Here is a 20055-nt window from a genome sequence, read left to right as displayed (position 1 = left end):
TTGGCATTATAAAGTTACTAACTTTGATTTGGTTGTTGTCTTCGGTTGGGTTAGCTTATACTGACTTTTTGAATATTGAATCTATATTAAACATATAATATATATGTATAAATTGAGCAGGTTGATATATTTTGTTTAATGAAAAAAGTGTCAAAATTTGTTTGTGGCCCCCACAGTAAGGTATCAACAGGCACTGACGTCACCCAGCCCAAGCTTTTATTTATGTATTTCTTGTGGCCTAAAAGTAGCCAAATGTATGTATAGTGATAAGTTGTTGGATTCAGTCTGTAAAATACCTGTACGATATAAACACCTCCTGGGTTGCTAAAAACACTCAAATTCACAGAAAAAACAATAGAACAAAACCTGGAAGAGGCTTTTCACTTCAAACCATGTTCCAGATATGATGGGTCTCCAGGTATTTCTGCCTCTGTCGCATTGCATGTGCTGACAGGCTGATATCAATATTTGATAAAAGGCAGAAGCAGCCTGATATGTGGGTCTATAAGCCCCCATCCAACAGAAGCCAACTGCTCAGAGGCAGAGCAAATGGAGGCTGTGGGGTAGATGATCTCAGGCTGATGAGAGGGATGTTGCACTACTGGGGGCCTCACATCCAGCTGTATTTACTGTATGTAACTAACAAGCTGAAGCGCTGGCAACTTCAATGACGTACTGCGCCAACCCAGGCACTCGTTATAAAGCAAGTAGTCATAGTCCATTGTAAGATTTAACTGTATCACCGCTTCCAAATAATGAGCACCTTCACTTATTGTTGACATCAGTAAACAACTGTCTCTAGGCATGACTGAGAAAAAGTGACTCAACTGTAACCTGATATTTGACACTGTTGCCAGAAATGAGAGAGAGAAAAAAAAACTGTATTGTGTGTCACACAGTCACTCATGGTCCTCCCCTTTTATTCCACTGAAAGAAGATAAGAGTTGGCAAATATACAAAAGGTGGAGATTTATTTGTAGTTGAGTGCTTATTCAGAGTAATAGAGCCTCACAAGGGTTACATTACCAAACTAATACTCTTGCTGCAAAATGATAGAACAAACATACACTGGAAGACATTAGTAAACCCAAGTTTGTCTTCGCAAACTGTCAAAAGCTGGAAAAATTCCTAGACCAGTGCATCTGAGTATCCGAGGCCTCCTGTGATGAAGCTAAAACTGAACATATTCATGCAATGGCTGGGTAGTTGATGCCTCCTTTGGTGAGCCCCTAATCTGTCTTCTAGCACCACTAAATGTCATCTTGTTGAAATTTTTTGACTTAATATCTCTCAAATTTTGTACAGCTGTTTATGTCCCCCTCAGCATGAATTGTAATAACTTTCGTGATCCCCTGAATTTTTACCTAACACGATCATCAGGTCAAAATGTTAACTTGTTGGATACTTTGATTCATGACCAAATGCCTGCATAATGGCATTTCCACCAGCTTCAGCTCTACTCTGTATTTTGTGCCAATTAGAAAACGTTAAACTAACTAACTGACCATGATAAACAGTATATGCGCAGCATGTTTGTGTTGTCATTGTGAGGATGATCAGCATTCAGCTCAAGGCATACAGTCTCACAGAGCTACTAGCTCACCTGTAGACTTTCAGTTACCTTTCAGTTGCTTCCTTGAGCATCAGGCCAGTCATGCAGATCTATATATTCAAGTGTCAAGGAGTGCCAATATACACGGGTAGATCCAGGAAGTTGTTTTGGTCTCAAAAGGTTCATATGAAACTATAGTTTGATACTACTTATTGATGTGGAATTACTCCTTTACACTTCTTGAATAAGCCTAAATGTTAGGAAACACAAGCAGTTGTAAAAGAACTGTAAGTACAGGGTTCAATATACTCCCAACGGTTCAAGGGTATCTTTATTATCCCTGAAGGGAAATTCGTTATACAGCCAGCAGTATTTACACACATTTACACATCACCAGACAGCAAACAGTACTTTTGATATGGACACATGTAGGTTGGTACTAAAAAAGTAAAGGTGTGTTACCATGGCTGAGTTTTAATGTGCACAAAAAGTTCCACATGCATTAAAATTTTATGAAAATCAGTTGTCCTTCTTCTGTCAGCCATAAAAAAAGAAAAAGTAATGAGACTGATGGAAAGAGAAAAGTCAAAACGTGCAAATACAAAGTGCTCGTAGCTAGTCCACCCACATACAGCTCACTGCAAGCATGTTTGACATTCCTGTTCCTGTTCACGTTGACATTAATGCATGTATTAATCCGAGGTAAAAGCTGTGTCGGTGGTTTGAGCTCTGATTTTAAAGGAAACAAGCTGAACCAGTGTGAGAAACAGGAACATTTTGGTTTCCAAAGAAATTTCCAGACAACTGAAGTTCGGAAATGTTTGTTACAGCAGCAGAACATAGTTGGCGTTTCTGTCTAGGCTCCGACATCACTCTCCGCAAATACGTTTACATAGACATTTTATAGCATGTGTGATGAGGAAAAATCTGAAACCCCTTACACGCAGCCTGCAGGTGGAAGCTGGACTGGTGTGGGGGGCTGAAGAAACGGGCAGCAATACGACTCATGCAGCAGTGGCATTGACAGGGAGAGATGGGAAATGTTGCACTTATAAATAAATTGACTGCAAAACTGGGAAGGTGTTGGATGATAATGGGTGGCAGTAAGGCATGTCACTTTTCTCGCTCGCAAGTGCCGCTTCCTTTAGTAATGCCATTCAATCTTATCGGGTAATGTACCGGAGGGCAGACCGGTGTAGTGAGTTGTAAGGTAAGTTTAACAATTCAGTAATAGGTCTACTTATTACAGAGTAATGCATCAATGATTACAACAGACAGTAAATTGTCTCATTGTTGAGTTAACTTTTTATACTTTGCATATTACTTCCAAAACCTTTTAGTCATACAAGACTTTGATAAATTATACTTAAATATTTTAGTATGTCCACCACTAACAAAACATTTGAACATATAAAATAATGTAATTCCTTTCTGCCTGCAGTGGTGCATCCACCAAGTCTGTCATTTCTGGATCCACTGAGTTAATTTAAAAATTGAGCATGAACCCAGTTTGGTTTCGGCCTGGACTCAGTATTTACCACTTTGCTGGATTTTGGCTTCTCTCTCTAATCATCTGTAATTGAAGATGAGAGCAATAAAACAATGTATTATCCACATTACCAGTGTCAGACCTTCCTTTTGATTTCACGTAGACCACTATTGCATTGTTTATCTTTTTTGTTTAACTGACTAACTTAAGTATAGGAAGGACCTGCACACGTGGCACAGAATGGTGAGAAAATTGAACAAGAAATCCTGTATTTTTTTGTAGCAGAAAATGTAGCATGTTCCAATTTTTTTTAAAACTGGGATAAGGTCTCATCCAGGTTGCACAATGTGCAAGCACAAACACATAAGGATATTAAAAAAACACATTGCACATTGTGCATGTAAACACATTGCTGAGACAGTCAATGCTGCATTTATGTCATCTGATGGTTACGATAGTGACCAGTTTCCAACTTGTCAATATTCATGGTATTGTCAACGTCCAAGTCGTAGTTAGAACTATCTTAGCCCTGATAAATCCAACTAATGGCAAGGCAAATATGGATGCCCTATGTCAACCAAAGTATGTGCTTTTAAGGTTTTTAAACCCAACCCATGGTGTGAGATTGACCATGCACAGTACCGGTATGTGTAAGAACAAAGTATAAACTCTTTTGATTTAAAGGAGTTTGCAGTTTTGGGGAAAAATGCTTATTTGTTTTCTTGCAGACAGATGAGATCAATGTCTATTCAATACACATTGTGAAATGTGCTAAAATGTGTATTGAATTATATGAATCTGGATCCAGCTGCCAGTAACCTTTGCTTAGCATAATGAATGGAAACGGGGGAAACAGGTGGGATAATCCTCTAGCCTTATACCCTGGCTCACTTATTAACATGTTGTGTTTAATCCTTACAAAAAGCAAAGTGTAAAAGCTGCAATTTGTGGTTTAGCCTCGGGTTTTGTACAAAATAAATAAGATTGTGTTAATTGACTATGCTAAGCTCCAGGTTCATATTGAACAGACGAATGAGAGATTGATCTTATAACTCTCAGTTAGGAAGTGAATACAGTATGTGTATCTTCCAAAATGGCTATATTTAAATAGCATGACAAATACCAGGATACCATGCAAACAACCACAACCAAGTATTGTAACTGTAGGCGCCTTTTACCAGTGATTAGTTTGTTTGTTAGATGGTATATTTCAGTGGAATATTTGGTGGGACTTCATTTCCATTGACCCTGGAATTTTATTGTGTGGACAGCAGAGCAACTTGTTTTTAAGGTCGACGTTGCCACTGAGCCTCTCATGTCACCCTTATATTGCAACTGCAACTGCAACTGCAATAACAAGTCAGGCTTAGTGTTGTGTGGCCTGGTCCAATCCTCTTCGCCAATTTTTCAGCACACACACACACACAGTGGAAAGTTAGCAGACCGTGAGGAGACATTCACTGAATTTGGGAAAACAAAGTGTACTGGATTAAAATTGCATTACCTAGAATCCCTCAACCCACCTTTGAAGGTCCAGTGTGTGTTTCCATTAGTGTATTTTCACCTGATGATAATAACAAGCGTTGTTTTTGTTACCTTAATAGCCCAGAATGGACAAACCAAACACTGGCTCTATAAAGGGGCCACTTATGATTTTGGTGAAGCGAGGGAGTTGCAATCACTAACTACACCGCTAGATAACACTAAATCTAAGTGGTATGTCAAGCCCTACTTGTCACTTTACATTTTAGCTATTTTGATCTATTTCTGGTATGTAATATGCATCACAACCTCAGGAGGGCTCTGGTGTGGTCACATACTTTTAGTCATGTTTTTCACTTGGTTGGATATATTTAGGTCCCATTTAGTAAGGGAGACTTCTCAAAGTATCAAAAGAGTAGTAATAATAATAGCAGTCTTGTCTGTTTAAGCCTCTGCAGAAACTCACAACCACCAATCCCTCCTCCTCCTCCTCCTCCTCCACCACTCATATTTCCTGCTTTATATCTCCCTCCTACATGATGGGCGCCCCCCTCGTCCGCTGATAAGCAGCATAACGGGGAGGAGCTCTCTTCTCGCGGGGCCCCTCCTTCATTGCCTTCGTTTTCTTTCACTTGCCCCCAAACACACACACACACACACACACATACACACACACACACACACTCGTCTCCACCTCCCCCTCCTTCTCGAAGCCTGTCTGATCAAGAGGCAGAGAGGGAAGATGATGAAAAAGAAGTAAAAGAGAAGAGAGCAGGGGGGGGGGATCTTATTTTCTTACGAGCGGAAAAGGCGTCACAGCGGGCGCAGAGCGCAGCGCGGAGGACGGAAGAGAGGGAGTCGCATCACGGAGCGAGAGATAGAAAAGACGGAGGGAGGAGGCGACAGTGGGTCGTAAACACGACAGAAAACGGCGAATAGGACGGCAGACAGCGGCGATCACCCCCCCACCGTCAACCCCGTGTCCCTCCTCATCTCTTCATCTCCATCCTTTTCTGCACCGTTTGGCTCATCCCTTTGCGCACTCAAGCAGCTCGGTGTTTTCTATTTTCTCCCTTTTTATTTTCATCTCCTCTGGACAAACCTCGACTCGGTCTTTCGTTTAATAAACACCAGAGCCAAGAGAGGAGGCTGTGGCATCACTACAACCGACAGGATCCACTCTTAAGTCCAGCTCGGGACGATCATCGGCGCAACCGATCCGGTAGATAAAACCGGAGTAGCGGGGGATAAACACTGAGAGATGACTGTAGAGTAACGTTAACCCGGCTAAAGCAGAGAGAGAGAGAGAGAGAGAGAGGGAGGGAGAGAGACCCCGGCCCCCGGTTATCACCGAGACTCCAGCATCATCAATGCGATGGCATAGCGGTTTCTGCAGCAAAACCACCAGACTAGAATCCGATCAGCAGGGCTCTCATCCACCATGAACCTCTGAAAGAGATCCGACACAGGCACAGATGGGTAAGAGGACATGCCTTTTTATTTTATTTAATTTTTTTTATTCCGGGATGTGGAGGTTGGGCAGGGGGGTGGAGGGGAGCAGGAAGGCTTGTGACGTGAAGACCCCTGCCACTGCATGTGCAGTGTAAGACCTGTAATGTAGAGGAGGGGGGTGTATTTGTGCGTGTGTGCGTGTGTGTGTGTGTGTGTGTGTGTGTGTGTGTGTGTGAGTGTGATGAAGTTGCTTCTGACGAAATTAGGAAGTACATGGGTGGGTATGGACAGATGGCCCTTTGCTGCTGGTCAGACAGACAGAGTGTAGCTTATGTCACCTCATCTGGTCCTATTATGTTTCTGGGGTTCTGTAATATGTGAAGTTTAGTTTAAATAACAAAGTGTGTACCAGGACCATGGATGGATTACTGAGCAGACCTACCGGACACAGGCCCAGTGGCCCAAGGGGTCAGGGGCAAAATGTCACGGAAAGAGACAAAAACAACTCCACAGTACTTTCAGTGTAGGTGTCTTGTTCCTTTGTTGCAGGATGGTGGGGCCTTTTCCATATCTGTGTCTGTGGGGCCAATTGTCTCAGTGTGTCCAAGCTCAGGCAGTACAGGACTTTAGGCCGAGCTTATAACATAAAACAATTTTCAGTGGATCAATGTTGCCAGGAGTTTGGGGTTTGATTGCCTTTTGGGTTGCTCATCCTTGAATGAATCCATGGTACTGTGACTGTCCACACATTCTATAGGCTAGTTCTTCATTTTCACACCATCACACATCACCCACCCTCAAACACCTGAACTGATGGCAGGTTTCAGCCTGGTCACTGCTACATCTTTCAGCCCAGGGGAAATCCCTGCTACACATCACCTCCCCACGTCTGAATCACCCTGCCCCGGGCCCGTGTCTTCTGTATACAGCGACTGCAAGCCTCGCTGACTAAAAACATTTTCATCTTCTATCTAGTCAAACCAAATCGCCTGCTGAATCCATGTCTAATTTCCCACGAGAGTGGGCCTGGCTCCCTGGTCGCCGTTTAGGGGTCAGATATTGATCCGGGTTCCCAGATGGGTTTGAGTAAGTTGCTCCATGATAGGCAGTTAAGTGCAAAGTTAGTGCAAATGAATGAGTGGGTAGTGGTAGCCTGAAGGTTTATAGTGAAGCAGATGGAGATTGTGACTGTGGAGAAACACTGGAGAAATCTGGCTGTGGAGTGCAAACATGGACCTCTTTTCTCTTTCCACTGACATTTTGCCCTTGAGCAAGGCAGTTAATCAGGTGTAACTCTATTAGAGTGGCTCAGTGGTGCAACAGTAGCAGACTGTAGCTGCAGCTCCCAGGTGTGAATGTGTGAAACAGGGCATCGCTGATGAGCATGTTCAGTGTGTTCCCTCAAGATGAATCCAGGTTTTTATAGCATGCATGTCAGGTAGAGCTAATTATTTATTTGAGAATCACAGGTTGCTCCAAGGGACAGATGTTTGTTTTGTATGGAAGATATACCAATCCTCATTTGGTCCAGTTGAACTGAAAAGCAGCTTTTTGATGATATCTGATTTGTTTGGACTTGTTTGGACACTGAATCTGTCCTGGATCGGCACCTTCCAGGCAGTAAAGAGAGCAGAGCAGGAAAGAATTTGAGCTTGTGGAAAGCAGGAAGTATATATTTCAGTGTATTCGCAGCAGCATAAGCAGAGGCAGAGGCCTGCAACTACCACTACTGCTCTGCTTCACTGTGGTTATCTCACCGTGGCTTCAAATGGTCGACTATGCCCCAACCAACATCCCAGATCCCCACGTTTCAAAACAACAACATCAACAAAGACCACATCTCATGGGGATGCTGGCCTTTTCACTTCACAGTGATGCTGATGCTGAGAGACAGGGCAGTGGGCTGGTGTGTGTGTGTGTGTGTGTGTGTGTGTGTGTGTGTGTGTGTGTGTGTGTGTGTGTGTGTGTGTGTGCACGTGTGTGTGTGCACGTGTGTGTGTGCACGTGTGTGTGTGCACGTGTGTGTGTGTGTGTGCACATGGGTGTGTGTGTGTGCACATGGGTGTGTGTGTGTGCATCAGTCATAATGGGGAGATAAAAGGAGTGAAATGTAAAGCTGAAGAATGAATGGATAGAAGGACTGAAGAGTAAAAAAGGAAAATAGAACAGAGAGACTGAGTGGTCCGGAGGGAAGGATGGGGGGGGGATATTTTCCAGACATTTGTCTGAAAGAGTGTGTGGACTCCAGAGATCCACCTGAGCCCCACAGCTGAAGCTCACTTCTTTTGCCAGATTTGATTAAGAACACAGCCCTGTGATTTGTCCCTCCCTCTCTCACTTTCACTTTCAATTAGCTCTATTGGTTTGACATGTAAATATATCTGTATTGTTCAAGCATATAGAGATAAAAAATAGTGGATCAAGGAGACAAAAACCAAGAAGAGATGCAGAGTATACAAATACAAACTGTTTATATGAGAAAAGAATAATATGAAAATCATGGTGTGTACGTAGTTGCGTATAAGCTTCAGTTCATATTATTCATGGCATTTAAAGGAATAGTACTTCCTCTTTTTTTTAGAAACACTTGACTTTCATCTGCAGCTGGTTAGCAAAAAGACTGTAAACAAGGGGGACGCTGCTGGCCTGCTTCTGTCCAAAGGTAACCGATTCCACCTAACAACACCTCTAGAGCTTACTAATTAACATGCTGTATTGCATTTGTTTAATCTGTAGAAAAAACCAAAGTGTAAACACGGCAATCCGCCACTAAATGGAGGACTATGTGCTGAACTATTTCTTGGCCGGGAACAGTAACTTCCTGGAGACTCAGCCAAGAAATCCAGTCCAGTTATGCCTGTGAAACGTCACTTTTGGGTTTACTTTACTCGTGTGACAGTAACTGTACTTCCCAAAATATTGAACTGTTTCTTTAAGGCAGTTACGTTGCATATGACAAGTGATCGGTCGAGCTGCGTCTGCCTTGCTTTGTGGCAGCAGATAAAAAACTCATCTTCTGGGCCTGCAGTGTTTATGTCTTTCCCACCTAAAAGACAAAAGGAAGCTTTGGTCATAATGTCTGGAATTCTGAATCTCTTTCAAAACTCTGATCGTATTGAGCTCAAATATTTGTGTATTTTGGACATGTGCAGGGGAAATTTTGCAGTTAGTTTCTCTCTCTCTCACCTTTTCAAGCACACGGTGAGTCGGCAGATATCTTATGGTCGAACACTGTTGTCAACGTGTTTCGTGTATGAAAAGAAATGATTATTGATAAAATGGTTAATATATCTCTCCATTCCATACTTCTTGTCTCATTAAACTTTCATATGCAGCTTTACACCTTTTCTATTTGTTTTATCACCACCGTATCACAACTCCTCCATTCTTTCTTCCTCACTTCCTCTCACACAGCAATTTCATTATTTTGCTGCCTCTTTGCACTGCCTGCGCCTTAAGTTGCAAGGCCGAAAACAAATGGCTTTGCTGGCACACAGAGAGGCTGTCAGTTAACATTGCCAGAGGTGATCTGCGTACGCGGAGGTCAGCAGCCTCTTCCTCTTCTACAGCATCCTGCTTTACAGGCTTTCCTAAGTGATCAGATGTTAGCTGTGAGTCACCCATCAGCCAAACGTCTTGTAATCATGCCCCTTGATTTCTAAGTTAAAGGCTGCAAGATGTTAATGATGTTTGAAACTGTTACTTTGTAGACCGGAGTTTATTGTTTTTACTTCGGTTTATAGGTGAAAGCTGCTGTTTTAAAATACAAATGGAGGCCTCAGTCTTTTCCAAGTCAAACGTATTGCATTTTGTTAGAAGTGAGAATGTAAGTCTGCAGGAAATGACCACAAACCAGGCTTGTTGTTGTAAGCAGATGGATGGAGACATCTGATATCCTGCAGTGTGTGAACACCAGTGAAGGACAGCAAAGAGCTCTGAAGACAGTTTTGCATAGCCAAAGTAAATTTCTCTACCAAATTAAGTTACCTACCCGTAATCTACAGATCTTTGTTTGCTGGAGATGTAAATATTTCCTCCATGGTTAAATGAGATGGTTTAGATGTTACTCAAATGTGTGTTTTGCTTATTGTTAACTCCCTGCAGATTAATGTAAATGCACACGAGAAGGCTGTTTTTGCATCAAGCTGCTGAAGGAAGTTTCTCTGAGCTCACCTTCAGTTCAGCTCATCTGTTTGAGATTTGACGTATGAGCAGGGTTTTATCATGACTACCACAACATCACTTAAATGTTGGAAACAAATTTTTTTTAATGGATTTTTCAATGAAGCAGAAGGCTGATACAATTAATATATAACGTTTTTTTGTGTGAAACAAACCCCATCAGACAAGGCAAGTGTACTTGGGTACGGAATTACAAAACTGACCGGCCGTGGAGTGAAAGCAAACGTAAATTGTGCTTAAAAAAAAAAAAAAAAAAAGGAATATTTGAAACTAAATGTAAAGATCTCTGCACCAGATTCCACAATGAAATGTTTCAGATGTTGCAGTGGAGTGGTTTTCTGTCTCTGACTGCAGATTGATTTCTCTAATCTCCTGAAACTGATACCGCACTTGTGTCACAATGCACATTTTGCACATAACTCTCTTCCTGGAACTCCTGAAGCTGAAACATTGTGACCTCAAGCAGCAGCTGTAAGTGAACAAAAAATAGATCCTCATTCTATTCACTTGTTTAGCCGTAGCTGTTGAGCAGGCTTGAACTGGAGCAGCAGCAGAATAATCTTCAGGTAAACGTTAAGGATTGATGACTCACAGTTACTGCAATTCTAGATTACTTGTGTCCCTATGATAAAAAGTGCTGGGTGTAAATTAGAGCAAAGGTTGAGTGAAACTGAATAATGAGGGAGGTCATATTTGTCTGAACAACTAGTGCCCGTGGCAGTCTTTGGCATTAATATGGTCTTTATTCCATTGGAAATCAGTGGTACAAAGAGATGTTTTCAGTGCTGAGACACAGAGGCAAAAACCCTGGTGAGCACTAAAGTAATTACAAGACATAGCTCAGCAGAGAGTGAAAGGAGAGGAAAAAGAAACATGCAGCAACATGAGCACTAACTATTGTTTTTCCATTGACCTGGATCATACAGTAGAACCAATCTCTGTGTGCATCATTACCGCTGTGTGTGTGTGTGTGTGTGTGTGTGTGTGTGTGTGTGTGTGTGTGTGTGTGTGTAATCTCTGCGGCTCAGGCGGGGTCATCCTAGGCTCCAGGATGTCCAAACGGCGTCATGCTAACCCAAACAACAGGTTGCGTACGACCGAACACAGTCTGCTGCTGCTGCTGCTGCTGCTGCTGGGGGGAATTAAGCTGTGTTCCACCTCTGATCTGGCATCTGTAGACACACACACACACACACACACACACACACACACACACACACACACACACACACACACACACACACACTGCTATAGGATCCTGGCTGTGCTCACACTATTCCTGGAGAGAGAATCAGACATGCACACATCTCTTTCCTTTTTTTTTGACATCTCTCTCTGAACCCTTTCTCGTGTGTGTGCGCGTGGGTCTGCGTGTGTGTGTCACTTGACTTAACAGGCTTCCCTGAAAGTTCACCACCTCTCTTTTCTCTGCCTACACACCTTGTATACACACACACACACACACACACACACACACACACAGACACATACACATCGTACACATACTTGCATTACAATCTGCCCACGCATGCTGCATATCCTGCGTGGTGTTGAAAGACCGAAAGTAAGAGGACGGAGGAGGGGAAAAAAGGAGGAAAACGCACATTTCCTGGTTTGTCACCCTCCCCACCCCCCGCTGCCTTTGGACTCGGTGTTCAGAGCCCTCATTAGTCAGTTGGAGGGCGTTTGATGGCTCGATGCACGAACAGCTCAAAGTTTTCACCATCACTAACCTTCTGTCAACCGACAAACTACAGAGAGAAAGATTTCATCCCGGAGCTCAGCACATAAAAGGTAGCACTCTGGTGTTCTACTTTGACTCTGAAAGCTCACATGTTTCTGCAGGTTTTGAAGCCGGTATTTTGGGTGCACAAGCATACAACAGTTCTATGGCAATGTAACAGGTGTCAGAAGTGTGACAGTCATGGATAGTGACAACACCTCCAGTTGTTTAGGAGCAGCACAAACCAGATTTTAAAAGCGTAAAACTTCAGCCATTAATTTCACTTTTGGACGAAGACTTGACGACAGGCGGAGCTGATGAAAAGGATTTTGATGCGGGATGACAAAGTGAGCCTCTGTCTTCTATTAATATAATGATAAGCCAAGAGCAACTGATGTCTAAATCAACAATAAAAAGCAATTTCTTAAATACTGTGCTTGAGAGAGGTCCAGTTTTTATGTATAATGGATGTGGAGTGTAGCAGTTAATTCTTTTAACTGAGTTGACAAAAATGGTCCATTAACTTTCTTTTATAAACTGTTTATTTTATAGTTTTAAAAAATAAAAAATCAGAATTCAAGGTCCATGTACTGGCATTTTTCTGAGCTTTCAGCCACATCAGTTGTCCTGTGGTAAGAGCCAAGAACAAACTCTCATGCTCAGTATTTAAATTTAGTTTTATACAACCTTAATTTGCACGTGTCAGTCATCATTATAATATTACGTATAACCTCTTATGTTAAGCTGAGAAGTTTTGATGTGGGCTCTGACTGTGCTGGACCACACTGTCAATTGCATATCATAGCTCGGTCTATTAAGAACTCTGTGCCATTTCCTGAATGTTTTACGCGGAGTTTGTATTTTTCTTTTACTGTCAAGTTTATTAGCCCCAAATCACAGGGTGGTCCAGGAGTGCTTTGCGATAGGTACAGCATATGACAACCTGTATCCTTACACCCTGATTTTAATAATAATAATAATAATGAGGCTTTCATTATTAAGCAGTGATTTGTTTGTTGGATTTGTCTGCTGTTAGTCTCTGTGAAGAGTTCCCCACTGTACTCACTGAGGACAAGGTCACAGTGTGTGCTCTTCACTATTTTTCTGTTTTTACCGCAGCATTTAGTATCCTGTCTTATCCGTGACCGTGTCTTTTGCCGGCTTATAAAGATTACTATCAGAACAGTTTAACAAGGATCTCCATAAAGAAATCCCCTAAATCGGCTGGCCAGCGTATACAAAATGAACTTTGGTTAATATGCTTTATAAAATAGATGCTTGAGCAGAACAATGCTGCATCGGCAGCCAGCTGCCATATACTGTGAGATACTGGCCCTATTGTAGTCTACATAAAGCACAGACTTGCAATGCAGTTAGTCCCACTCGATAACCCCTCAATATTCTCTCACACACATCCACAAACACACGATATCTCAGGCAGGGTCTTGAGGGGGCAGCAGTTGAGATGATGAAGTATGGATTTCTGTTCTGGCAGGTCAAACTGAGTATGGCTGGGCTTCATGTGGGGGTGGATGAAGAGCAGTCCACATACTGCTATTGTTTGTCAAGGACAGGACCGTCCGTGCACAGGAACAGCATCGCAAACTTTTTCTTTCCTTACTCGTTCTCTCTCTCCTTCCTGTCCCTCCTCTCCTGCTGTTTCGGAGGGTGCTCCCCTTTTCTAAATAAGGCAGTTTCTCCCTCCGTGACCTCAGTACCCCCCCCTCCACACACACACACACACACACACACACACACACACACACTCACACTCACACTCACACACACTGTGTCGTAAGCTTGTCAGACAGCCAGGCCGAGTTTACCACCAGGCCAAAATAGAATTTGTCTGTCCTTGAGGATGTCTCTCTCTCTCACTTTCTCTCCATGCCATGCTTTCTCTTTCACCCACTCTCTTTTTCCATCCCCCCGCTTGGTCACCTCAGTGTCACCTTACAGTCCTGTCCTACTGTGGAGACCTCAGGAGACCCACTGAGCAGGGAAAGAAAATGGTCCTGACCTGTGCTCGACCCAGCATGTGTGGTTATTGAGGGTACAGCGCTGGAGCATACCACTGCTGCACAATTAATGGGGGGAGGAGGGTGCCAGTTGCACAAGCACAAGTCATGCTTGGGTCAGATGAATATGCAGATATTTCTTTGTGTGTTTAGTCTGTGGGGTGTACCAGATGGTTTTTGTTTGTATAATGCAGGACAAGACATTTAGTAAGTGAAAGTTGAAATATGGAGTGTTAAGTGCAGTTTGGCTGATTTGCAGGTCAGAAGACGTCTGCATACCTAGGTTAAAGATGGGCTACGTTTGACTGAATGTTATGCATTACTGGCTGCTTTACATATAACAATTTTTCAACTGCATTTCAGTGGCTTTGTTTTAACTGCTACTACCTGACATCATACACGTACCATTTCTTTACCAGCACCTGCGAAGGTTCAGAATCAGGTTTATTGCAGAGTAGGTTTTCACATTGAAAGAATTTGCCTTTTTAAGTTGGTATGTCACAATTAAACATAGAAAAAAGAAAAAGAAACAAGATATGCACATATGGAAGAATACAGACAATATCTATAAAATGATGATAATGAAACGCACCATCTACCATGAATCTATCAGTGTCGGTGTCAGTGGGGGTCACAGGACGACATTTTATGGTGCGGAGTCACTAAAATGTAAAGAAATATTGGCTCAAACAATGGGACTCAGATGTAGAAACTCATGGCTCATGGCTCCATGGTAACTACTTGTTTACATCAACCTTTGGAAGCAAAACAAAAAATCTTTAATCACAAGAAACAACAAAGAGGATGCTCAAAATGAAATTTAGCTTTTTATTTTTATTTTACAGTATCGGTATTAAAGTATTTTTCCCAGTATGTTCAGACAGAAGGCAAATAGAATTTTAAAATTGTGCGTTACTTTCGTGAATTTGACAACTGGACGGTTTGTGTGTCCCACATTTTTCACAACAGAAACTTTACCAACCATACAGATTATCCAGACATTACGCATATTACATAGCGCTGTACACACTAAGAAATCAAGGTACAGGAATGGACCTAAAAGGCTTTGTCTCTCCAGCTGTACCCTAGCAGGCTACAAGCACTGTACCTTGAACATGGTACATTTTTGTACCTTCTTCTCTTTATTTTCTAACAAAAAAAAAAAACCCTGTTGGAAAGGAGGCGACAGACTCTATTGTAGGAATGTCTGTTAGAAATTCATACCTGGAAGCTGTCCACAGCGGGTGGGGTTACAGGCTTTGCTCAAGGACACCTCAGTGATGGTAATGAAGGACTTCTTCACTTTCCCTACTCAGATTTATCCTGCGATTCCTGCCAGTTCCAGGGATTACACCAACAACCTTCTAGTCAGAACTTGCTTCTCTAACCTTTAGGCCACCACTGCCCATTTAGAACTATTCGCCATCATCATTGTATTGTTCAGATACAACTGATTTGTGAGTACTGTGATGGCCTAACTCAAGTTTTAAACTCTGTAAGCTTCAGCAATGCCGACTACAAGTGCACTTGCCACGGGCAGAGGCCACAGCAGACGGCAGGGGGGGTAATGCAATCCGGGGCTCCATAAGGGAGGGCCACGTCATAAAATAAAGTTAAATAAATACAGAAAAACAAGTACTCATGAAGGGATGCCAAGAATGAGAAAATAGATTGACAATATAACAGTTATAATACTTTTAATAAAATAAAATTGGGAGTAATGGTGCTGGCTAGTGGAAGCATTTCACTCTGCTACACTGACAATTAGCTACTTGATTAAATGAACAAAATCACTCAAATAGATCCGTTGGGAAGTTGCCAGTACACGCTGAAGAAGGGCGTCTTGCCCGTGTGGCAAAATTTAAAAAAGCTGAATGGAAGTGCTGTCCTAGTTCTTTGCTCATGAAATTATTCCCAGGCCAGTTCAAGAATTGAATGGAAATCTACTAGCAGCCTATTTTATTTCAATAAACCCAACTCTCTATTTAAATCAAGATTTTCTAATCACTGATTTGTTGTAACATTTCCCTCTACCTAAAGCTTGTTAAAAGTACAATTATACCCCTTTCTGTCAGCCAGGATTTTTTACTTTTTATAATTGAACAAAGTTATCACCTTAAGGACCTTTTTCGTACCTTACAGGGTATTTTTCTGACAAATGTACCTTAGGGAGTGTGTTGAGTGTAAACTAACTAGCAAGATACACTGTGTGTGTGTGTGTGTGTGTGTGTGTGTGTGTGTGTGTGTGTGTGTGTGTGTGTGTGTGTGTGTGTGTGTGTGTGTGTGTGTGTGTGTGTGTGTGTGTGTGTGTGTGTGTGTGTGTGTGTGTGTGTGTGTGTGTGTGTGTGTGTGTGTCCCTCCAGTTTCTCTTCTTTTTCCTCTCATCTCTGTACACTTATGAAGTAGATTTAAAAAGTTCAGGAAGAAGCTTTGCTTAAGAATGCCCTATATTCACATATATATTACTATGTTATGTAAACCTTTGGACAGAATTATTACTGAAATATATAATATTTATAATTATTATATTAGTTATAGTAATGTAATATTTTTCGGAGTGCCCCCACTCCTGACAAAAATATTGTTGCTAGTAAGCTTCTGAAAATAATAATGCAGTGTATATATGGCTTGAAGGTCGTCTCCATGCAACACGCACTCTCTTTTGACACACTTGTTTTATTGCCTCCTGCGAGCCTGCAGCGTATACTTAAATGATTCTGAAAAACTGCCTTAAAATAGCAGATGATGCTTGCACTGTTTCCCTAAGCACAAAAAGGAAGACACTGTTTTTAACTTAAGGTGCTGAGAACAATAAAGATTTTTTTTTCTAGAAAGCACTCTGATGTCAGTGCTGGATTGAGGAAGGGTTCCTATGAAAAAGATGCTTATCGTTTTACACACAGTAAGTCTTTAATAACATGCACACAAGTAGAGGCTAAAGGTGAGCAGACAAAAAGGGAAGAATAAACAGCAAAAAGATAAGTGGAGACCAAGTTGAAAGTTACAGACAGGAAATTACAAAAGCAATTTGACAGGTTTTACAAGAATGACAATGACACAGTCATCGCATTACTTTTCTGTTTTGGCTTTTGAGAGATACTAACGTCAGTGGGGAGTCTGTCACTGGTAGTGTGAGGGAGGTGAGATGAACAAAGGTGGGAGAGGAAAAGCGAGGGTGGCCAGCCAACAGTTAGTCTGTGGATGGACGGACGGACGGACGGATGGATAGATGGATGGATGGAGAGAATGACAGAGAGGGGAAGAGGAAAGACATTTTCATCAGGATTATCGTGCAGCAGAGATTCTCATCTGGGAAAGAGGCCCAGTGCTTACTGAACACTCACTCTCTCTCTCTCACACACACACACACACACACACACACACACACACACACACACACACACACACACACACACACACACACACACACACACACACACACCTACAGATACACACACACTGCCTAAGGAGGCTGCAAAAACTGGAAGAGCTCTGCTTCACCTCAGTTTGCCCAGGAAAGCCCCCCCTTTTTTTTTAAGGCGCCATGCTGCACTGTGGTCCCTGCAGAAAGACTCTGCTGCTGGATCTTAATATATAATTCTGTAAAATGTGTTCATTTGTGGTCCATCTGTCTGTTCTTCTTGTTGGGTCTCACTGGAGTTCCTCCCACTTCATTACACTGTTCATTCGCCACGCGTCCCCAAACCCTTGCCCACCCGCCTGCAGGCTGTAGCCAACAGGAAAGCCTTGATGGTCGTGAGGTGCTTTGTATTTCAGGATTGTACTTACACATGGAGGCCAGATGCATAAAACTGTGTGACGGTTCAAGACTTACACAATGCTCATAGACAAAAGCAGGATAATCCGAGTGACAAAACTGTTTGTCAAATCTGATAATTATGGGATCTTTATTGGATCCCTGAAGCTCTAGCTTATCAAATACGGGTCCATGGCCTGACGTGTATCAAATTTGAATTTGGGGGTCCTTGACACCAGGACGCCCCATAAACAATTTCACGCAATTAGGATTTGATATTTTTACTTTTTAGTGAGACTAAAACAAATCACTTATTTCCTTAATTTTTATTTCTAATAATGATTTAGAAAAAATTATCTCCTCTGCCACACAAACTAGTAAACACCGTCAGTGATACACATTTTGAATAGTCTCTAGGGATGATGAAGGTTTTAATTAAAAGCTGCTGACTGGGTGTCTACGTCAATTCTTGTCAGTATCTGTGTCATCCCTCTGAATTTAGTATCTCCAATAATGCCGTACACATGCATTTTTAAGTACATAAAAGGGCACATGGTTTCACTACTTTGGAGGAGTTAGGGGGGTAATTGGAAGTGGCATTAGCTGTTAACTGTTGTCAGTGCACACATTGCCTCATTGGCAGGGTGTGTGCTGCCATTGGTGTATTTTATTGCACGTTTTGAAGACTGCTAATGCAATGTAAAGATTTCAGGCAGCATTGCACAGAGTGTGGGATGTTGTGGAGGGCTGGATGGCTGCTGTTGTCCGATTTTTGTTTGTGTATAGAATCTCGGACTCATGTCTCTGTTAATCTTTATAGCCCCGGTAATAAGTATTGCTCCAGCTATGGCTCTACTTTTTTTATATTAACAATATGACTCATGAAGAGTTGCCATTGTTAGATCTGCTCTCAGTACCATTAAGACGGAGCCGTTGTGTAGGCAGAGTTAAGCTGAAACCCACTGTTGTTGGGATTCACACTCTTTCCTCCATATTAATGCTCTTATTTCAAATGACCTATGGATGGGTAGAAGGTTAATCTTAAATTCTTTCATCAGCGCACATACATGCAGCCAGCAGTAAAGATTAAAACCTACTGAGGCTTTGGTTTTCTTACAGCTGAGTATGAGTCGCCAAGGGCAACGTGACGCTTGGCGTAAGATGAGTCAGTTGACATTGAACCATATTTATCATCGGTTTTGTGTTTTTGTAAAGGTTGGGTTTCAGTATGACATTTCAGCTGTCTCAGCTTAAAAATGCTGTGACAGCACGGCGAGACTGGTAGCTTTGTTAACACATTAGCACTTCTACTGTGGCATGCTGGGAAGAGTGTTGTCTGGCGCTTGAGATCAGAATCGAACTAGACGACATTGATTCAGACATTATTAATGCTTGCTCTGTTAAAGATTTTTAATTAGTAGTATTATTGATATAACATTTTTTATATCATTATCAGCACCGGCTGGTTTCTCCTACATGGTCCACAATCACCGTTAAACGTACTGAGAGAGTGAAACCCTGCAGTGGATGAAAGATTGCGATTCTTTTTTCTAACTATGTGTTCTTCATATTAAAATGAAACATCTCTGAAAGGGTTAGAATTTAATTTTAGTACTTGATCCAAAAGGTTTTGCCCAAAACCATAAATTGAATTTGTGATATTTCACTGCGACTATTATTTCATATTATCACCGAGGCTTGTGAAAGTGTTATTTAAGTCCCCTCCTCCCATTTGTTGTAATCACCTGAGGCTTGGATTTGATTTAGTCTATAAGCCAAGAATGGAGGAGTGTGTGTGTGTGTGTGTGTGTGTGTGTGTGTGTGTGTGTGTGTGTGTGTGTGTGTGTGTGTGTGTGTGTGTGTGTGTGTGTGTGTGTGTGTGTGTGTGTGTGTGTGTGTGTGTGTGTGTGTGTGTGTGTGTGTGTGTGTGTGAGAATGAATGATGCATTTTAATGAGGATGGTGGGATGTGGGAATATTCATCATATCACACCTTGCTGTTCCTCATGGCATCATCTATGTGTCTAGCATAGTTACATATCATTAGTAGATGGCATGTGCCTTTGTTAAACTAATTGCACACATACTGAGCAGCTGGGGAGTCTGGTACTTCAACACACCATCTCATAAGGTCTGCTGTTGATACGATTATACCTAATACAGGGAAGCGATTTTCTATGACCTCTAACCCCTGCTGAAACATGTATGTCTGCATCTCAGAGTGATATGTTGAAAGATAGAAATTCCTAAATCTCACTCATGTATTCTATAAATATTCTCAATTTTGTCTTTTAATTACTTTTTTCAGAGCTTTCAGCCACATTTTACCCTGGTGTATTTGAATTTGTGAATTTGATTTGGTGCATGCTTATGTTGTTAGGTTTTGAAATTTGACAGTTTG

The 20055-nt window shown here is 41.9% G+C and overlaps 1 protein-coding gene across 2 annotated transcripts in view; it reads left to right on the top strand.

Moving 5' to 3' along the window:
• The first annotated feature begins 5118 nt into the window (after positions 1 to 5118).
• mgat3b (beta-1,4-mannosyl-glycoprotein 4-beta-N-acetylglucosaminyltransferase b) overlaps positions 5119 to 20055 on the top strand; it is an 83968-nt gene continuing 69031 nt past the window's right edge. The window contains exon 1 of one of the 2 annotated variants that reach the window (XM_051384397.1): positions 5119 to 6002. The gene's annotated coding sequence lies outside the window, so the exon portion shown is untranslated. The remainder of the gene's footprint in view (positions 6003 to 20055) is intronic. The other variant, XM_051384396.1, reaches the window with a different exon arrangement.

Source organism: Dicentrarchus labrax, unplaced genomic scaffold, assembly GCF_905237075.1.
Source record: "Dicentrarchus labrax unplaced genomic scaffold, dlabrax2021, whole genome shotgun sequence".
NCBI lineage: Eukaryota > Metazoa > Chordata > Actinopteri > Moronidae > Dicentrarchus > Dicentrarchus labrax.
Note: the sequence above shows the minus strand (reverse complement) of the source record. Positions and strands in the feature narration are given on the sequence as shown.